This window comes from Palaemon carinicauda, chromosome 27 (genome assembly GCF_036898095.1).
Source record: "Palaemon carinicauda isolate YSFRI2023 chromosome 27, ASM3689809v2, whole genome shotgun sequence".
NCBI lineage: Eukaryota > Metazoa > Arthropoda > Malacostraca > Decapoda > Palaemonidae > Palaemon > Palaemon carinicauda.
Window position 1 is genome coordinate 56,777,591 of NC_090751.1, and position 22,500 is coordinate 56,800,090.

Consider the following 22,500-nt stretch of genomic DNA (forward strand, 5'->3'; position numbering starts at 1 on the left):
CAAATTATTTTAAAAGACGAAAACATTTCAATAATTCTGCTTATACAATATCACACAAACTTGAACGGATGATCCCTGTTTATAAATTTCACCGTTATCAATGCGATGCTAAGATTACATATAAGAGAGAGAGAGAGAGAGAGAGAGAGAGAGAGAGAGAGAGAGAGAGAGAGAGAGAGAGAGAGAGTTTCTATCAATGAAATTGTTACAATTGTCAATGTTTTTTATTGCACTTCAAGTAATTCTAATGTTCAAATTATAAAGGTTTTTATTTTGTACTTCAAATCATTTCATCCGTATGAGCTCATGTGCTCCACATTAGATTTCGAACATAATCTTTTTTCTTTTTTCTTTTTTTTATTTAATAGTGCTCTTAAAATCTGGTTCGTAATTTCTATTATGCTGTCACTCTCTACAGACATTGCTATGTTTATCCTCATTTTACGCTTAGATTTTATTGTTGATTTCCAATTGTCTGACTTAATATGCTAATTTTCCTTTTCATCAGCCTACATTGTAATTTCCTCTCTCTCTCTCTCTCTCTCTCTCTCTCTCTCTCTCTCTCTCTCTCTCCCCCCCTCTCCTATTGAGTAGATGCCCAACCTTCCAGCAGTCACTATATATCAATTGTGATGGTTGATTAATTTGAACATTGACAAGATCGCTTCACGGGGCATCCACTTGGGTCTGCTCTTAGCGACGAATCTTCGAGCCCAGTCTATTGCCAAACAAACCCCCCCCCCCCAGTCCCCGTCAAATCAGCCCTCAACCCATTTATATTATATTTCTTCGTCTCCTCTTTGCAAGGCGCACCAGTCGATAAACGTAAAATATTTTTGCTTTTTGGAAGAGAGCGCTCATCCCACGGTTCTATCCCGGCGATTCTCCATGCACAACACTCCCACTTATCCCAGCTATTCTTAATTAATGAACTGGAAGATTGGGTCAGGTAGACCCACGTGACCCAAGACAAGAGCTCTATGATAGTGATCTCTTCTTGTTGTTATTCAGTAAGGGGATAACATGTTCCCGGGCATCTTTTCACTTAAATTTTGCGTATAACTCCATGTTGCTTTGGTGTTTGTATGTATTGACCATATGGCTAACGACTCTTATGATAGGAATTAGAATAATTATAAAACAGCGGTGTAGTATTTGTAATGGTTTTAAGGTCATAATAATTTATTTTCTTTCTTAATTTTCCCGGATTGTCAGACACTATTTCCCGTTTTCTTTGGCGTGAATGATCACTTTCATTCCTCAGTCACTCATAAACCCCCCCCCCCCCCCACACACACACACACACACACACGCATGTGCCAACAAGAAAGAGAAAAAATAATGCTCCCAGGTAAGTTTGTCACACTTAATTGCAAGATTCGTTTCGCATTAACAGGCCGCATACTAATGATGCCTCGTCTTCAAGATAAATATATGATTCAAGATATTAAAATACAAATGGAAATATGAGGGGAAGGTCAGATACTGTCGACGGTGCATGACAAAGTAGAAGTTGATATAAGGGTTTGTCAAATTCTGCAAAATCTTGAGGACGACTCGCTACAAGGAGTTGCAGTACGATTTGCCTTCGCTGCTGCTGCTGTAGCTATTACCCATATCGAAGTTGCCATTCGGACTTTACCGCAAGGAGGAAACATGATCGAATTGAATAGGGACATTTAAAGGCTGCGTAAAAGAACATTCATAATCGTAAACGTCGGGAACTATAAAGTCCAGATGAAGATTAGGCAAACAATGGTGTTTAAATGCGTGATCATAACAAATTGGATATGGCCATCAAGGTATAATTACCGTACAAGGCACGGAAAGAGAAGGGAGGGGGTAGTATTCTTCACAGGGCTTTATGTGAGCCAGGGAGTCGCCGAGATTTATTGATCCATTGTGCACATGCAATGCAATTTTAAAATGGGAAGTGTTTCTTGACTTAAAACACTGGGGAGAGTTGAGGGATATTTCTGTTGCGTGGATGCCGTGTACATCACATTTATATGGACGATTTATAATTTGAATGTGGATTAGAAATGTAAGAAAGGCAGAAAATATCTCAGACTAAGAATGAATATGGTAGAGAACATGATAATTAGAATACATTAGAAATGATTGAATATATTGTCTTATATATATATATATATATATATATATATATATATATATATATATATATATATATATATATACATATATACATATATATATGTATACATATATACATATTTATATATATATATATATATATATATATATATATATATATATATATATATATATATATATATATGCACACACGCTTTCTTTGGTTTGAGTTTTTGGATTTTAGATGCGCACGCGTGCACACGCGCGCGTGCTCACACACACACACACACACACACACATATATATATATATATATATATATATATATATATGTGTGTGTGTGTGTGTGTGTGTGTGTGTACTGTACATATATTTACATATATTATATATATGTCTATATATACATTTATATATATATATATATATATATATATATGTATATATATATATATATATATATGTATATATATATATATATATATATATATATATATATATATATATATATGCATGCATGTATAATGCATATGTACTCTGTGTGTATTTTGCCATGAGCATTTACGGATTTTAGCCCCACTAAGGGGAACTCATGTAATTAGTGCATGTACCCTAACTAGGATTCAAACCTATGCCTCTGAATCGATGCAAACACAGGTAATTGACTTTAACAAGTGAGCTTTCCTGAATAAGTCTATCATAACTGTTTAGTCATAGGTTAAATTCCCAATGTTTGATAGATGCATTTATCGAATAGGCATTTCTTTTTTGTTTTTCTATTCCCAAGATAAAGTGAATTTGATGTTAAATGTATAACTTATGTGTGTGCTTATAGTAAACTATATAATTTTTTGTTGTATGTATACATAAGTATTAAACAAAATACCAAGGATAAAAATGAAAAGTAGTTGCCAATGAACGAATAAAACACTGATAGAAATTTATCAGAGGAACGAAAAATAAGAGAAAATTCTGTAAATTGTGATGTGTAAATAAGCCCGTAAGTTAACATGGCCATTTTTACACGAGATATGATAAACATTGATTTTACGGTCTCTGGAAATTATGTAGATGAATTTCATGGTATTCAATTCGATTACTAGCTGATATTCATGGAAAAGGCGAGGGTGAAAATACCTCCCTCTGAGATTTTGTTTTAAACAGCTTTTTTTTTCTCTCTCTGAGGTTTTGCTGCATTTTGAATCAATAATAGGATTCGTCGGAACATTCGTGGTAGATTTTTATTAAGATGTAAGAGGCGAAGTGATAGAGTTTCATTGCTTTATAGCTGCGTGTCCGATTCGATGGCACAAATTTGATGGCTTTATGCATCCGAACAATGGGTCATGAAGATCAGAAGGCATTGATTATTAACAGATATCGAAAAGCCTTTTAGTAAAATTGTAGTTTATGAATTCCGTGTGTAAGAAAAACATGGATACAGTAAATAAAAAGTGGTAGGGAACTGACGTGAACAATACACATCTTGATTCGTACAGTAGTTAGTTGTATAAAATTGGTTTTATTTATTTAGCCTTCTACTCTACCCCTGTTTCCGTTTTCTTCCAGCTTGCTGTCAACCTTCTTAACTTTGACCTCATATTTGATTTGCGGGAATTTCCCTAGTTGTATATGGGGCTGGATGGCCTCATAACCCCATTTCTGGGCTTCATGGCTCATAATCATAAATTTGATCCTATATAATATTTCAGTTATCATCTTTAGATTGCTCAGGTTATCTATCCAGTAATTTAAGGATTAAATCCAGGATCTGGTACCATGAGGAAGCTGAATTATTCTTGAAAAATATGAGATAAATGGCTCGGTCCATATGAAGGGAGGTCTACTAAGAAAAAGGGCTTCTGTTGAGATGTATTTCGTTACAATACTGAATTATGTTTGACACTGGATTAGGATGTTATGTATCATGGTAATTGTGGACGTGGTAGGGATAGTTTATTTGTTGGTTTATCATTGAAATCTACTTTTTCAGTAACAATTTCTTTTAGTACAACTTTTATGAATATTGTTGTACTTGATTGTAAGTCCATTTCAACAACACCTAAAAAAAAAACAATAGTAATATGTGCATATGGCTTTGTATGAACCAGCGCCAGGTGGTCTTAAGCCTAGTGTCTTTATAAAACCATTTTATGTTAAAAAAAAAAAAGAGAGAGAGAGATCCAGGAAGAGTTTAGACTTGCTACGTATTCATCTTTGTTTATATCTTCTCTTTATTTGGATTCTGTACATTTGTACCCTGCAAAGTCGTATCGGTTAACATAAGATTTATACCTTAACAAAAGGTATTATCGTTTGAATAAAATATACAGCGAGTCTAATGCTACGTTGCCTAAGACATATTTATTTGAGTTTGATATGTTCAGTTTGTTTTTTCAAGTTTTTTAACTTTTCTTCCTTTTTAATTTGAGTTGGGTGGATGAGATGTTTCCTATGATGACGCTGATGAGGCTTTTATGTCTCTTGCCTGCTGTTCTTCTCGTTCATCACAGAATCCTCACTGGAACAGAGAACAGAATCATAAGGTCTCTCTCACGGTAGGCGTGGGAGAGACTTTTTTGCGCCTACAAACCTTAGAGCGTGTGGGTGCAGAAGACATTTTGATCAAACAGCCTTTTTATGTTACACTTTCTGGGTAATCCCCGTGGTTACCGTATCTTGTTAGGTTTATCAGTGTTTGGAGGTCAAGATTTCAAAGGGAGCCTAAATATAACTAACCCTGCTGTAATGCCGTTAGTGGACATCATGCTGCTCACTAAGCGTGTCTAAAGGGTTTATATACCGTTCCTTGAACCCTCCCATACCAGCTGCACCCACATTTTAGCCTTCTACTTAACCTTCCTCATCACTTATTTTCTTCTATCTTTCTGTTTATCCAATTTTATCCTTATTTCATTGTGCAATTACAACGTTTTCTCCCCAGGTGCAGCTTAGAACCGAATGACCTTCCCGGCCCCAGGATCAAGTCATATGGCCTAAGTAATCTAAATCAATTTTTACTGTACCTAAGCTAACGTTAGGTAAGGGATGGTGGGAGTCTGGTTGGGAGCACTGCCAAACAAATTTTGAATTGAAGAGAACATTGGAAATACATTTCAGGGAAAAAAAAAGGTCGAGTTACCTATTTTTACGTAATTAGAAACTAAATGTATCTGCCACAGCAAATCATGACTGCGTGTTCCCAAGACATATCCTGAATGACTGATTGAAAATTACTGAGGCGGAAACTGTTGCATTGGAGGACTTTTAGATTATTCAGCTGAGCGATTCAATGTTTCTTTTACTACAGTACGTGGTTCTATATGGCAATAAAGATTTGCTGTATTTTTATTGTTGACATTACCTGTAAGTAGGACCTCACACACAGATGATTACTCCTTTTGATTTGAGTAGTGCAGAACAGTCACTGTAACCACTGAATCTTTATTATTGAATTAGATCTGCTCCCCACTCTCTCTCTCTCTCTCTCTCTCTCTCTCTCTCTCTCTCCTCTCTCTCTCTCTCTCTCTCTCTCTCTCTCTCCAAGAATTATGCAAAAGTGGACCTGGCTGTCTCGTCTGCTGAAAATATACGTCTTTATATTTTTATATAGATGACGCCTTTCCATTGTACTGAAGGCGGTCAAGATTTGTAAACAATTCGGCGTTACAGTATTGATTATTGTGCTAAATAGCGACGTTATGAGTCTTTTCACGCGTCGGGAAACTAGAAAAGGTAAAGCCCAAGACCCGAAAAATTACGTCTTCTGTAGTTTTTTTTCACAGCTTCTACCTCATTTAAGCATACCCACACTCAACCAAAGGAAATACCTTAATCAAAAATTATATCTAAGTATTTTCGAGAGAGTCTAATTTTCTATTGAGGACCTTGCAGTGCTCTCTCTCTCTCTCTCTCTCTCTCTCTCTCTCTCTCTCTCTCTCTCTCTCTCTCTCTCTCTCTCTCTCTCTCTCTCTCTCTCTCTCTCAAAAATGGTTTTTGTATTATGAGTTAACGAAGCAAATCATATTAGAAATAAACCTTAAATTAAAATCTTTAATTTGTATTTCGTTTTCATGGCCAGATATTCATGCTCCCTAATTTGGTTACCACATATAGTATAATAAAGTTGAGAAAATATTCTCTTGTGAGGTGTACAGTAAAGCCTCAAGGAATAAATAATAAGACCTACGTTTCTAAGGCATTTTATCCAAGAGAGGAAGTCATGTAGTTGAATAGTAATTATTTCCTTGGTCAGCAAAACATTAGCAAAGATTCGATAGATGTAGTCAGGATTTACCTGGACTTTCAAATGTAGGAAGTATATTTAGGCCGTGACAGCTTTCTGGGGCAATTTAATTTCACACCTAACAACTTCGATTCAACACCCAGATCGATATTCCACTTGTCCCCCTGAACGAAAGTGGCACATTAATTAAGACTAGGCACTTTTGATTAGCTTGTCTGGGGGATAGTTTCATTATCTAATCGGTATGGGGCCAGGCTTGTTACAATGTTGTTACCCATATATAAATCGTCATAAATTTTTAATCATCTTGATTTTTATAATGCATTCCTATACCAGACTGTTCTCTAATACTTAACCTTTCAGATGAATTAGTGTTTGCAAGCAGTACTTACCAAGTGAAATCACTGCCATAATAAAAAACAGGCCAAACAAAAACAAGTGTTCCCCACGCTGCATCAGCTGTTTCTCTGCTTCCGCCACTAGGCAGTAGTGACGTATTGGGCATCTATATGTTACATGGGTGTAATTCGGGGATTTGATGGCATTCTTTTTTTTCCCCACATGTGTATTGTATTGTAGGTTGGAGTGCTTTCCATATGCCACTCAACAAGGAAAATACGCTTGACAAGTCTGCAATACACTATCTACCAGTGATTGAACAACCCTCGACTGACCTGCCCATAATTAATGAGATTCTTAACCGCAGTTCTGACTTGAAGACATGATTCTTGTTTTCGACTAGGCAATTTATTCCAAAGTACAGCAAATATGCTGGACTGACCCTGTTCTTCAGGAACAATTTCTTGTTCTGTTAGGTGATTGTCACACTTTCATGTCTTTTCTTGCAGTTATTGGAAAGCGCTTTAGTGATGGTGGTCTTGAGGATTTTCTCCTCGAGTCTCATGTTTGTTGCTGAAGGTTCCATCACTCAAGTGGTAAATGGGCATCACTATGATAGAAGTATTAGGGTCCATAAACTACTTGCTGAGGCTCTGATTCGACTCCAATTTCAATCCTATCTTGACTCTTTAGATGAGAAAGCTAGGCACACCACATTGACTTTTCTTCCCTGGCTGATACATTTCCAAATCCTGAGTTTGTAACAACATGTGAAGTGAAGCATTCAAGTCTCTCTATCAGGTTTCAGCAGTTTCACAGAGAGAATGAGGGCAGTCAATCCAACGTATGGCTTCTCGTGCTCGTACATTGAAATGATCCAACTCTTGTTGCTGTTCATAAGAGGAACTTGTTAGTCAAATTGTAATATTCACATTGCAGCTTTCCATGAAATGCTGCGATGTTTTTTCGAGTTTAATCTTCAGAATTATGGCCGCTATGGCATAGCATATTCATTAGAAATGGTTAGCCTTCCAGCATCTCATCCAAAGTTCATGATTCCATCACTTCAGTTGGGCAGTGGACACTTCAGCGTTCCGGTAATATAATGGGTTCGCTCCATAGCACATAGCATGTGACCTGGCCTTTGAGCAGACACTGAACCGTGACTCAAAAATTTCTGGAGGTCTTTTTGGCGTAACACATAATCGTTGTGCTGTTTTCTTTGGATTCTAGGTCAGAATATGTGTGCAGCTATTGTTAACCAGTGTGAAAGTACTGTATGGTGAACACTGAAGCAGACAACACATCTGGAAATAAAATTAGCAAAGCCAAAATGATGACTGATGTGCAGGCTATTTAAAACATCTGTTGCTCAGGCAATGCAGAACCCATTGGACACAGGTGTTTCTGATCTCATTTGAATTAATTCTGGGGTAATTGCATCAACCAGTTCTCTTTCTGACATTAAAAATGCAAAGTCGATTGGTAATGTGGTAATGCAGCTTTCAAACAATTCATGGAAAAGTGTGTCATTGATCAGATTGAGGATTACTTTGCTCCTCTCGGAGCATACAAACTGAAGTCATTCTCAGCACCCGTGAAAGCTAAAACCTCAAAGCAGAAGGAAACTCCACTTTAAAATGACAAGAGGTTTATGGCCCAGATGCTTATCATTGCTCAGACAAAATGTTTGAATGGTATTAAGCTATTCCATTTCTTCTGTCTCTATGCCACTAGCCTCAACAGATTGGTCATTGGCGAAGGCAAACAAAGCAGACCTCCTTCAAGAACTGGAGTCATCAGTTTCAGATTGCTTTGAGGTGGATGTCCCTCAGCGTGAACTGATGGTTGATTGCATGGCCTTACTTCAGAGCATACCACTTAACTTCGAGACCTTTGGTTTGTTTGCTGCTGCAGTTCTCAAAAGAGTGATTGGTCTTGCACATAGATTTCACAGTCATCAGGTTGATGTTGTTTTTGATACTCACCCTGAAATCAGCATATAAAAACTATGAGAGATCTCACTGTGGTTCTGGTAGTGGACAGGATATTCGTATTCTCAACAAAGATCTGAAATTACCTGCTGAGTGGAAAAAGTTCCTTTCCAATGGGAAAATAAGGAGAACCTTCTGGAATTCCTCTTTGAATGCTGGTCTAAGCCTGCAGCTTGTGTTCTCTCTGACATTGTGTTGTATAGACCTATTTCAAAACTATCTTTCGTTTCAGAAGTGCTAGAATATGTAATTCTTAAACAACTAGTCAGTCACTTAGAAGTAATAGAATTTTTGCCTGACAACCAATCTGCTCACAGAAAACTGTCCTCTACAGAGACAGCCATCTGCTCTGTTGTAAATGATATGCTGGAAATGATGGATGAAAATAAATGTGGTATTTTAATATTACTCGATCATAGTGGTGCTTTTGATACAGTTGTGCATGAACTGCTACTAAATGATCTACGGTTCATCAGCGTTGAAGATCAAGCTTTCAAATACTTGAAAGACTACTTGGTTGGTAGAAATTATTGTGTACAAATTGGAAACTCTTATTCACCATATGAACCTTTAAACAGAGGGATACGCTACTGAAATGCTAAACCGAATCCTTGATAGTGCTAGAGAATGGATGAAAATTAAACAACTAAAATTAAATGAAAACAAAACTGAGTTTATAGTGGAAGGAAAGAGAAACACTGTGCGAAGCTTGGGTGATATTCAAATAAACATTAATAATGACTCAGTGCCGATATCTAGTAAAGTTCGTGATCTAGGCGTCTTCCTTGACTGCAACTTGTCAGTGCCCAAATAAATAATGTAAAAACTGCTGGTTATCATCTAAGAAATATTGCTTTTATAAAAAGTACCTGGATGAATGTTCCGTAAAGAAACTTTTGATAAACTATGTGATTACTAGAATCGACTACTGTAACTCCATCTACTACAATTTACCTTGAGTACAACTTAAGAAATAACAAAACATAATAAACAGAGGAGCAAGACTGATAAAAGGTGTCCCACCTAGAGAAAGGATCACTCCTATACCAATTGATCTAAATTGGCTTCCGATTAAAGCGAGAATTGAATTTGAAATATGTACAATAACCCACTTAAGTTATCAGAACCGGTCGTCCAAAATATCTAAGAGAATTGCTATATATTGTGCGACCAATAAATCGTCCTGACACGAGAATAGTTAATGATGGTTTCAAACTATCAGAACCTAGATACATGGCTACTGTAGGTTTTAGAGCCTCTATTTATACGGCCCCGAGACTGTACAATAGGCACCCACAAGACATCCGAATAATTGAAGATATTAGGGCTTTCAAGAGGAATCTGAAGACCTTATTTTGTGAATGTTTTGACAGTGATGATTAAACAGAAAGCGAACAATATGCATTGTGAAATGTTAAATGCTCCCGAATGAACATCATAAAACAACCGTGGAGGTCATGTAGAGAGTAGGGTTCCCCTGCTGTACAGGACCAGATAAGTAGCCCATAAAGTAAAGAAAAGTAAAGTATATTACACATGGTTTATCTTGTCAAAGATTGAAAACTACCGATGGCATTATCAGTGTTGAGGAGGTTGTGGAACTCTCTTCGAATCACGAAGAAGCTGACACACGTCTTTTGCTGCATGCTTGTCATGCTGGGAAAGACTCATCAGTGTTATCATCCATAGTCCTGACACTGATGTTGCTATAATAGACTTGGTTTAGGGAAGGAACTGCAATGTCAGTTTTTTTCTCCACTGGTGTTAAGTACAAAGCTAGAGTCATCAACCTTAGCAAGATCATATCTTCACAGGTCATGAATGCTCTCATTGGCCTTCACACCTACACAGGATGTGACTCGACAAGCACCTCTAAGGGTAATGACAAAAAACGGGCATTGGATTTAGTCTCACAGTCTGATGAGTTTATTGACATGTTTGCAGAGCTTGGCACAGACTTCGTTCCTACAGACAGCCTTATAAAGGACCTAGAGAAATTTGACTGCTCTCTTTACCCCAGGCAAAACCGAGTGATACCAATGAAGCCAGATACATGTCATTCTGTTTGACATCTTCTCTTGAACAAACTCTTCCACCACAAGGGATGTGCATAGACAGCATATTCACAGAGCTTCTTACCAAGCTGCAATACACAAACGATCATTATAGGCTTTGATTGAAGCTACACCCCTTGATGGTCATGGTTGGGATGTTAAAGATGGAGAAATCCACAATCACTGTATGAATCAAAATGCTGCCCCAGATTCCATCCTTGAGGTAGGCAATTGCAAGTGCAGCAAAAGCGATTGCATCAGTGCTAGATGCTCTTGCAGCAAGTCTGGTCTGTCTTGGATAGATTTGTGTGATTGCTAAGACTGCTCTAACCATAATGAACTGTCCAAGAGCAGCAAATGGAGAGAGTTGTATCTGAAGAGGATGAAGAGCCTGGGCCTTGAGGTCTCTCTTGTGGTTTATAGAAGTGCAATTTAAATTCATACTAGAGATGTGGAACCAGTTCTGGTAGTCGTCTTCAGTGAGGTTACAGTACTTTGTTTCCTTAGCCTTCCAACTTTAGGTCATGTAGGCCTAAGAAGGTTTAAATTGAAATAATATATGCATCACTTTGTATTATTGTATTTAATAAATCAATATCATTGGTTTAATGATGGTTTTCATTGTTATTTACCCTTTCACGCCTTTTCAATGTGTCTGCACACCATTTGAATGTTAAAGAAACACATCTTGTACATTTACACAATTTCTGGTACAGCTCCTTTTTAAGAGGAAATTGTGACAACGTGTAACTTTCACGCTAGGGGACATACAGATTTGGAATCAGCCCCCTCGATTTAGCTTGATAGGGTAGAAACGAGGTTCCCCCAAAAAAGTTGTTACGTAACTTTATTTCTAGCCACTGTACAGATTTCAGCTTATTGTATGAGTATTTTTACATGATTTTAAACCACAAAGAATATTTTTTTTAAGAATAAAAACTATAATGGGTGTTAATCTATAAAGTAAAAACTATCTTCAGCTATCTTGAATTTCGGGGTCAGTATTCCAGCTTTTCGATTTGGACAATGACACGGTTTCAGGCGATTGACTGCATGTAGATAAATGGGTAGTTGATTTTGACGTTATAGTTACCTTTTTATATTAATTTTTATAATCTTGTAATGACCTCATGTTTACAAACTATACTAGTAGGATTTTTTCTTCAGGTTATTGGCGTTTATATGAAACCTCAGAAAAAAATGACAAAACAAATAAAATAGGTCAACACGATCGATGGATGTATATTTTTAAAGGTACAATTTTATAAGTGAAGCCTCTCAGATATTTTGTTGTTATGCTCTGAAGCAGTGAGTAAATATTTTGCTCATGCACTTTTTTATATTCTTATATGTATAGGTTGTTTCTAAATTAACTAAATTATTTTAATCTGATGAAGCTAATGTTGAAATAATCTAGCAAAGTATCACAACACTCGGAAAATGATTTGAATTTTATGTTTTATGTTTATTCATGTATGATTTTATTTGTTTGTGCATGTTCACGAGTGGATGAATACGAATTGCTTTAGCGTCGCATTTCAGAATTTATTGTTTTTATTGTGATTAGGGAGATACATGAAGGTATTTGAGATGCTCCGAGGTCACGTGGTAACTACTGATGCGCAGCAGAGGTCGTTCAAATGAGTGAAAGGCAGAAGGAATATCTTTCCTAAATACTAATGTTAGAAGGGCCTACACGTGATAAAAGGATTATAGAATAAATGCGTAAAACATTATTATCATTATCGATATAAGTTATCTTCATAAAGAAATATATTAAGAAATTATGATTATGATTGTTTCTTATATTATTATTAGGTCTTAATAACCAAAGCTTTCATCATCATCATCATCATCATCATCTCTATCACCAATGCCAAGAAGGTTATATTTTCGAGTCGGTTTATTTATTTATTTATTTGTCTGTCTCTCTCTGGGGAGGATTTGTCTGTGGACAGGATTACGTCAAAACTACTCGACGGATTTTGATGAAGTTCTCACCATAGTTAGATATTACTCGCACGTCATGAACGACCCTATTAAAATTTGGAGATGATCTGGATGCAGATCCGGATTTTCATTTTCGCTAATTTTAGGATAACGTTAAAACAAACACGGATTTTTACGAAATTTTCACCTCGGGTAGATCTTAGGTCATGGACGACTACATTAACTTTTGAAAATGTTCCGGTACCGAATACAGATTCTAGATTCATTTGCATTTTTCATAATTTTCAAGATTACATCAAAACAAATTGACACATGCGATTTTCTTTAAAGCTTTACAATGGATGAACATTATGCATCGAAAGAAAAGGGGAGGCTATGTCCGTAGACTTTAGTTTAATGTTGGCAGTATTCATTGGCGGAGGTCTGAATCGCTGATTGCTTGTTGTTGTTGTTGTTGTTGTTATTCTTGGTGTAAGAATTGGTCATAGAATTAGTATTGAATTCTCTACGGGGGCAAAGAAGAGGCATATACCTATCAAAAAGAGGGATAGATCTGTTTCAACAACAGAAGTTGAAGAAAGGCAACGTTGGATGGAACGCTTTAGTGAGGTCATGAATAAGAGATATGAAGGGAATAATTTGATTGATTTACCTGAAGCTGATGAGATGAGAACCTTGATGTGCCCATGAATGAATGCAGTGTGTTTGAAGTCGAAGCTATTATTAAAAAACTCAGTAGATGAAACTGACTGGAAATGAAGTGACCCCCAGAATACTTACAAGATTATTTTGTAGGATGGGGCATGAAAAAGCAAAACCTGATGAAGAGACCTGACTGATTGCAATAATTACAGAGACATCACTTTTACTTCAGTTGTCATGAAAATATATAATATGATTATTTTAAAGAGACTAGAGAGAAAGATTGATGAAAAGTTGAGAGATGAACAAGAAGAATTTAGAAAAGGTAGAAGTTTTACTGACCAAATTTTTATTTTGAGACATGTACAACAGTGCGTAAAATATAGAAATGTACTTTTGATAGAATTTGTGGACTATGAAAAAGCCTTTGATAGTGTGCACCGGCCAATTTTGTGGAGAGCCCTGCTATATTATGGAATTCCTCTCATTTATGTAAATTTGATTAAGTCTCTTCATGAGGATAGCAAGTGCAAAGTTAATGTTAGTGGAGTCTTATCAAATGAATTTCCAGTGAACAGCGGAGTACTCTAAGGGAATGTGTTGTCATTTATGTTGTTTATCCTCCTCATGGATTTTGTAATGCGTAGAACAGTTTTAGATGTTTGAGAAGTATTGGACTGGATTGATATTAGGAAATTAGCAGACCTAGATTATGCTGATGACGCAGTCCTTATTAGCAGAACACCACAGGATTTGGAATGCTTGCTTAACAAATGCCAGGACAGGATAAGAAATAAAACTAAGTAGAGAGATTGCTCGAGTGACATATATAGATGAAATCATGTTGAGGGGTAAACGGAGATGGTTTGGGAATGCTCTTCGCACTCCCCGAGAGAGATTAGTTCACAAAATATTGAATTGGGCTCCAAAAGGTGCTAGAAGAGTTGGATGACCCAGGCATACATGGCTGAGAACTATGAAGCGTGAAGTAAGAGATGATGAATGGAGAAGCATTGAATTAAAAGCTGAAGATAGAGACGACTGACGAAATATAAATGTAGGAGACGGTGATGATAATAATGATGATGATTATGATTTTTATTATTATTATTATTTTTATTATTATTTTTATTATTATTATTATTCCAATTGGGAAAATATTAATACATTATATTTATTACTTTACGAGAGAACCAGTTCTTCAGTAATATTAGATTTTTCTAGTTTTGGTGGTTTATACGACACCTTGTGTCACATGCTATAAAATAATGAAACCTAGTGACAATTTCTGATTTGAATATTATCTCAGTAAGGAATTCTGTCTTTTTCATACTAACCCACCGCTCTCCCTTTACTAAAGAGAATCGATTATGTGTCAAGTATAATTGTGCTTTGTTTCTGCATTTTCCTTATTTGTATTTTTAGTGGTTTGATAGAGTCGAATGAGTTTTACTTGGTTTTATTTTTTTATCGGATAATATGTTGTCTGGGAAGCATTTGACCTAATTATATGAAATTGGTTTCTATGTAGAATGAATTTAGATGAACCACTAATGAATGTGAAGTCAACAGTCGCTGTCTAGGTTCAAGGTGGTTTGTTTTCATAAAGAGGTTTATAGGGATAGTAAGTATATCGGGTTATTGCGAATACAATGAAAGATTCTTGCCTCCAAAAATGGGCATGGAATTGAGATTGAGAAATTACGTACTTTTTTTTTTTAAATCCTGTTGTGTCGTTTCTGAAAGTACTAGTCAGAGGAAATAAACCTTTTGATACAGAATTCATTCTCGTTCTGGCATACCTGTTACGTCCTCATGAATCACCTCGAATCACTAACATCAAATCCTTTCTAAATAGCAGGTTGTGAGAAGTTAGTGGCTAGAGAGAAAATTATTTAGATTTCTTCATACTTTAAAACGTTTTGCCATTAAGATGAAATTAAAATTTTTTTTTATTTTGTATGATTTATTGTCTTAGAATTGCCTTAATGCTTTGTGATTTATGAGTGAGCTTACTTCTTTGTTTAGATAACGCGATAAGCAACATTTTATTTTCTCTCTGCTGGTTGGCTGTCTTTACGATGATTTCCATGCGTGGTTGAATGTGGTTATTTGCGTATATATTGACCATTGCGTTTCCATATTGGTTGGAATACAGTTATCAAGTCTTCCATGTCCGTCTCCGGGCTGACCTGCTATCTTCATTCAAAAGACCCTTCGTAGAGACGAACACTATGGCCAAGCTGCAATCATCCTTCAGACATCACTTCATTTGAAATTCTATCTTGTTTATCTCTTGCAACGTAAAGCTAAAGTTAAAGGTGCTTTATATTCTTTATGTTACATGTCACCATTCGTTCTCTCCCGGATGCTGAAGCCTCGTGATTTGAAGCATGTTCAGTTTTATTTGTCTCTCATTCCACTAGATGAATTTGCCTTTATCATTTCTCTTCTGAAGGCTTATGGTCCGCTTTAATGTGTTTTAAATATAATTCATTACATTCTCATCTTTTTCATGTTCACTTAACGTTTGCAAGTGTAAAAACTTTTTTTATTCAATAGTCTCGTTCCAGAGACGGCCATGACTTGTCTATTGTTTAAAATTTTTTATTTTTATATGATTTATACGAGACTTTATAATAATGGAAATATTGTTCGTCTTGGAGTGCACTAGGGTACGACTGGGAGAGGCGTACCCTCACCATTTCCCATAAGCACCGCGATCACGTAAAATATATTAATTTAGCAACCACTGTAGTCCATCTTACACACTGGGCACATTAGCTTTTTTGTCGTCTTTTTTTATCTTAAATTAAGGAAGACTTATCATTATGTTGGACAGTATCGTTACTGCTGGGAAGTGACGGTGGTGTACAACCGTTCAGTTTTGTTTATTCATTTGTCTTTTATTCATTGTTAACGATTTATATTTCCTTGGTGGCTGTTTTACTTTGTACAGGAAGTTGATAAAATATTAATTTTTTTAAGAGTTTAGCTACTTTAGTTTATTTCACTCAGATCCTGTTACACAGGTATTGCGACAGAAAATGTAGGCTTTATTATTGGGATTAAAAGTATTGCTCTATTTATCACAGGTCCTTCTCTAACGATAAAAGTACATAAATATGGTTTGATCTTATATGTAGATTAGTTTAGCGTTCTACATTATTGATATTAAGAATTGCCTGGTGAAAGTGAAAGTTGATACTCCAGTTCTAGATTAAGATCTCCAGAAGGAACCCGGTGTAATTAATCTTAACTATCAGTAGTGACGGCAAATGTACGTATTGCACTCTAGTCGTGCATCAAGTTTTTCAGTCTTGGTTACGTTTGATGCTTTATTTTTAATAATTTTCCAGCTAATGAATACCCTCACTGAAAAATTATTCGGCATGTGTAATTGATTTTCTTTAAAAGGATCACCATAAATATGCAGTTGATAAATCGTTCAATTTTATATTAGGAGAGGACATTAACTGAATAGACCAACTTTTTCTGCTCCATATTTTTTGCATGAGCGACTGTCTTTTTTTTTTCGTCACTACATTCATCCTTTTAATGGGCACGCCGAGGTTGTCTTTACAAGGAGCTCAGAGACCTTTTTTAGTCCTGTTCTGAATGTTTCTTCCATCCTTTTCTAATTCTTCAGTGCCCCCACCCCTGATCATGCACCTCATCTCCACCCCCTATATCCCAGCTGAATCCGTATATGCCCTTGCGATGCGTACCTCAGTCACGTCTAGAATGATGGATGCATGTCAGCAAGGCAAGCGGGGGCGCCCCTCCCCACAGAGAAGAAATGGCGGGGAGTCCACACTGGGGCGCTTGAGTCTCGAATTTGTTACTGCCTGGGTGTGGTGGACCTACAATGAGCCAGTGAGAGAAATCCGATGGAGAATAATATTCGGATGAGTTTTTTTCTTCTTTTTTTTTTGTCACTTCGTTATGTTAATGTAACACCTACTTTACTGGTCCATAGGCTTAATCCCGCATATCTTATTGGTTTACATTAAGAAATGTTGAAAGCCATTCTCTCTCTCTCTCTCTCTCTCTCTCTCTCTCTCTCTCTCTCTCTCTCTCTCTCTCTCTCTCTCTCTCTCTCTCTCTCTCTCTCTCTCTCTCTTGTCACAACTAGTTTTTATTAAGGATTGCTGACTTCATGATACTCGGCCCTTAACTATGGCCATATAAGTTTTCAGAACTAGTTTTACCCCTACTCTTCTATGGGTTTAATTTTGTGTTTTGTTTACGTGATGGATAAATGTAATATCTGAGATAGTATATTATCATGATGATTACTTTAAAACACTCAAGAGTTTGATATGGACTTCTTCATTTATCTATGATCTTGTGTTCTGTGTTTGATATTAATTTTCTTATCCTATTTAGAGAATAATGACCTTTTGTACCATGGATTTTGTTCGATCTACTTTTCTGAAATTCCAAAAGAATTCATAGTCGTTTTTATCCTTTAAGGATTTTTATTTAATATGGCCGATGGATTTCCGTTGGCATTGACTTGTAATGAAATATTCATACTTGTTCATATCATTGGTTGTGATTTTTGCAGTTTCACACTTTGCAACCCCCCCCCTCTCTCTCTCTCTAGTATTTGTGTATATGGTAATCTTGTCACTTATTCATAAGTACTTTATTATTCTTTCAAAAATATTAAACATCAAATGCTCCTTGATACGTTGCGAATAACTGTTTTCTTGTTTTTAGTTTCCGATGTCCAAGATCTCTGACGATTTTATCACTTGCTGTGTTTTTTATTATATTTTCTTCTTATTTAATCATGTTTAGATCTTTGTTACAGTTTGGCCTCATATTGAATTTAAAGCCATTTGGTATTTTCACTACATAGTTTATTGATACCCGTGATTAGTCTTTAAATCTCCGCTGATACAACCTTTTTTCTTTTTTTTTCATTTGATCTCTGCTATTAAATAAGATCTTTTTTTTTGTCAACTGATATTTTATATCTTCAGTTTTAGAACTAATAGATACTTTAATCACTGTATATGATTTTTCCAGTTTATATTACTACCACTTATTTGCTTCTATTTCTCGTTCTCTGCTGCAATAATAATAGAAAACCTGTTTAAGCTTGCCATCGCATGTTTTAGTTTGTTTGAATTTTTGTGACATTCTTGTTCTCAACTTATTGTATATAAGCTTATTATCTGTTGGATAAACCTCGCTTGCATTCACGTCGCCTCTCTCTTAGCACCTAGCGCCAACAATGCCACATTGGAGAACCATCCTTTTTCATGATGTGGGAGGGCGACGACTATGGGCTTGAGGCATTTTGGCACACCGTTGTTATGTGCTAACAGAGAGGCTAGGTGAATGCAAGTGAGGTTTATTCAACAGATAAAAAGTTTATATACAAATAGTTAAGAGCAAGAAAGTCACAAAAATTCAAACAATATAAAACATGCGATGGCAAGCTTATAGGGGTTTTTCTATTATCAGTGCGGGAAAGAGCAAGAGATAAAAATGGTAGCATTTTAATGTATGAGCGTGTATGAAACACATGCCGTACACCATACACTTATTTGGTTTTAAATCCCCAAATAGGTTTTAAATCCCCAAATAGGTTTTAAATCCCCAAATAGGTTTTAAATCCCCAAATAGCTTAGTACAATATTAGTTCTCAGATTTGCATGATGTTTCGAACCCTCGTTAGATTTTGGATTCTGTGGAATTATCAGCACCTGCTGATTTAGATCGAGTCGATATTTTAATCCTTTGCTTGATTTCAGATTCTTACAATTTATCTAATGGAAAATTGTTAGCTTCATTTTGTTTTAAGTTTTAAATCCACTCCCTTGTATCTTGATCTGACTGACATATTGACCGATGATTCGGTTCTAGACCTGTTATGTTTTCTTGCTCTTTTTTAAACTGACCTTTTTTGCTTTTGTTTTTTATGTTGGTGATATTCTAATTGCATGCTAATTCGTAGAAGCAAATATGACTGCTGACGGGTCTTTAGGTTTCCAGATATTTCAATAATTTCCTTATTTTCACACCACTTTAAATTTTGACCGTGTAGGCCTACATGTGTATACCCAAATAATATTTTGAGCAATTTTGAAATTTTTTATCCTGCTGAGATTCAGGCTGACTCTACGGTTCTGTCACTAGTTGATACGTTTAACCTATTGTTTGTTTTTAGACCCCCTGATTTTGGACCACTTTTGAGTAATTCTTGATACTGATATACATCTGTTTCCTAATTTATAATTGTTCCGTTATTTTTATGAGTATATGTTTCTATTTGCATTTGTAGTTCATCCGTCGGAATAGTTACAGATCCTCTCGTGTCACATTCACGAATATAATTTCCAGTTGAATAGGAAGTGTTATAAATTTGGTCGTAAATATAATCAAGGAAAGCAAATATGATAAGAATGAAATAAGGAGAACACACAAGGAGAATTTGAACGAGAATGAAATATGGTTATAGACACGGACTGGTGTATGAGGAGTATAAAAAATTGGGGACAGGTTTATAATCACCAGAGTGCTTGTTGCTATGATAAGAGAGAGTAGTATAAAGCCAGTAAGTAGTGGTTTTGGAGGTTAGTGGCTAGGGAACGGAAAAATAGATTTGAGGTGTAAATATACAATAAGGAGTAGCATATAACAATATAAACGAGGGTAAATAAAATGGAGAAAATCAAGATAAATAATAAAAGTAATGAAAACTTTTGTATATATGCGATAACATAAGGAAAAACAAGTTGTTGTGCATGAAAGTTGATTCTGAGCTAAGGGAAGTAAATAAAATTGTTTTCATTAAAATACACAAATTGAGAAAACATGTTCGGGATTGGAGTAAATATTCCGATGATTTGTTGAATGAAGAGCGAAAGATAGGAGGAACTCGATAAAGAAAGAATATAATAGGCTAATGGAAAGATCGTAATGTTTTTTTTATGTGAATACGAGTTACTAAGAAAGCAATTCAGAGCTTTGCAGAATGGAACAAAGGAAGAAGTTGATGGAATTATATATGAGGTTGTGTAGTATAAAGTTAGAAGCGAGTTGAGTGGATGGCCAGCTGGTAGAAAGTATTTTTGGATGAAGGAGAGACCCCAAAGAAATGGGTAAGAGGAATAATAATTGAACCCATTTATGAAGGAAAGGGTGGACGAGAAGACTGAATAAGACATTTGTGTAACGGTACTTGTATAGGCTACCAGGGAATGTGTAATAGGATTTTACTATATAAAGTAAGACGAACTACGGAAATATTGTTAGTAAAAGAAATATGTGGGAAAAGACATGAATATCAAGTATTTCTAATGAATTGATATGCAAGATACTTTAAAGTAAATGGAAAAAGCTGTATGTAACGTACATGGACCTATTAAAAATTAGGATATAATGAAAGTGTCTTAGTATATTCTCGAAGGTAAGCAGAAAGTGATTTAATTCTTCTCATGATGGAACTAAAGCATGTGCCAAAGTATATAGACTAGAAAATGACGGGTTTAGTGATGGTTATGTTGTGTTTATGTCTCCTTTAGCTATTCAATATTGGTCTTAAAAAAGTGTATAGCATAGTTGCTAGTGTTGGTAGACAATACCTAACAAATTGCGGTTATTGAAGATAAATGAATGATACTAAGTGTGAGATTCTGAAGATTTTTACAAGGGGGAGAATTTGAGAATACAGTATTGTGCATAAAACTCGGCTGGGAGAGTAATTGGAAGCAAGGAAGATGAACAGTTAAAGGTTTAATTGATACACGTATTTAAGAGTAAATAAAATATATGGCCGTGCAATGCGAGGATAGTTGACGTGTAGAATTGTTAAAAAAACAAGGAATGTAGCAGAGTGTATGCTGTTGTGTTCTGGAAGCTAGTTTGGAATGTATGAGTGGAATGTCAAACCAGCTCTTCGAAATAGAAAGTAGTGTGGATTTTCAATGGAAAATGAATAAAAAAAGTGTAAATAGGCAAGTTTACGTGTTGTAGGAAGAAATGAAAGAACGAGAATTAAAAAATGTAGGAAAAAGGGGTAGGCTAAGAAAAAGGATGAATGTTTGTGCTGGGTGATTGGTTGGTCATTAGGAAATACTGAATGAAAATATGTTTGATTGTATTTATAACTCGGGGAAACACAAAACATTGGATAGAAGTTTCGAAAGTTGTTTTGAAATAGAAAGGCGTTTATATTCAGTAAACGTGAGAATACTGGCCAAAAGAAATTAAATGATGCCATATATTAACATGACCAGGGCGGGACAGGGCATGACTGCATGTAGAACAATGGGTTCACAAGGACGGTAAGGTTACGGTCATTGTTGGAAACTGAGTTTGAACGTGGTCCAAATACCCCACCCACCGAATGTGAGTCGGGTACTCTTCCAGTAGGCTACAACATTATGGATTTGCGATGCTCTACTAATGATCTTTCCCTGTAGGTTTACGAGGCACCTAAATTGTGATATATTTTTTTTTTTTCAGTTTTCAAGATTCATTATTCAGCAGGTTTTCTTTTTTTTTACCTCACCTAACGTGCGAACACCCTGTCATTTCAGCTATAGAAATATGAATATTGCAGTTATTATGGGTTTCCTCCTCTCTGCTGCTATCTTGTATTATGAAATCTCTCTCTCTCTCTCTCTCTCTCTCTCTCTCTCTCCTCTCTCTCTCTCTCTCTCTCTCTCTCTCTCTCTATGTATATATATATATATATATATATATATATATATATATATATATATATATATATATATATATATATATATATATATATATATAATATATATATATATATATATATATATATATATATAGTATGTATATATATTAAACTATTTCGCCTTACGTGGAATGGCTCCAGAAACAAAAATTATATATTAGACTTGGCTTCTCTCATTCTTTACCGTGTTTGTATTTTTGAGCACCAACTTTATTGAATTTGTGCAAGGAGTATATATAGGTTGATTAATTATGTTAAATAGCTTTATGAATATTTATTCGATAAAACGCTAGATTTACGTACGTAAGACGCTTATAATAGGTAGGAATTTATTATGTTAAGCATAACCAAAAAAATTATGTGTTTGGGTAAAATTCTTTCGTCAACGGAGAATTTGTGAAATAGGCCCCAATCTAATAATTGGCTTAACTACCTTGCATTTTTATCACTTTCCTTAACATT

The 22,500-nt window shown here is 35.6% G+C and overlaps 1 long non-coding RNA gene across 1 annotated transcript in view; it reads left to right on the forward strand.

Moving 5' to 3' along the window:
• The window catches only part of LOC137621196 (uncharacterized), a 363,628-nt gene that overhangs the window by 212,860 nt on the left and 128,268 nt on the right, over positions 1-22,500 (forward strand). The gene's annotated exons all lie outside the window — the stretch shown is intronic.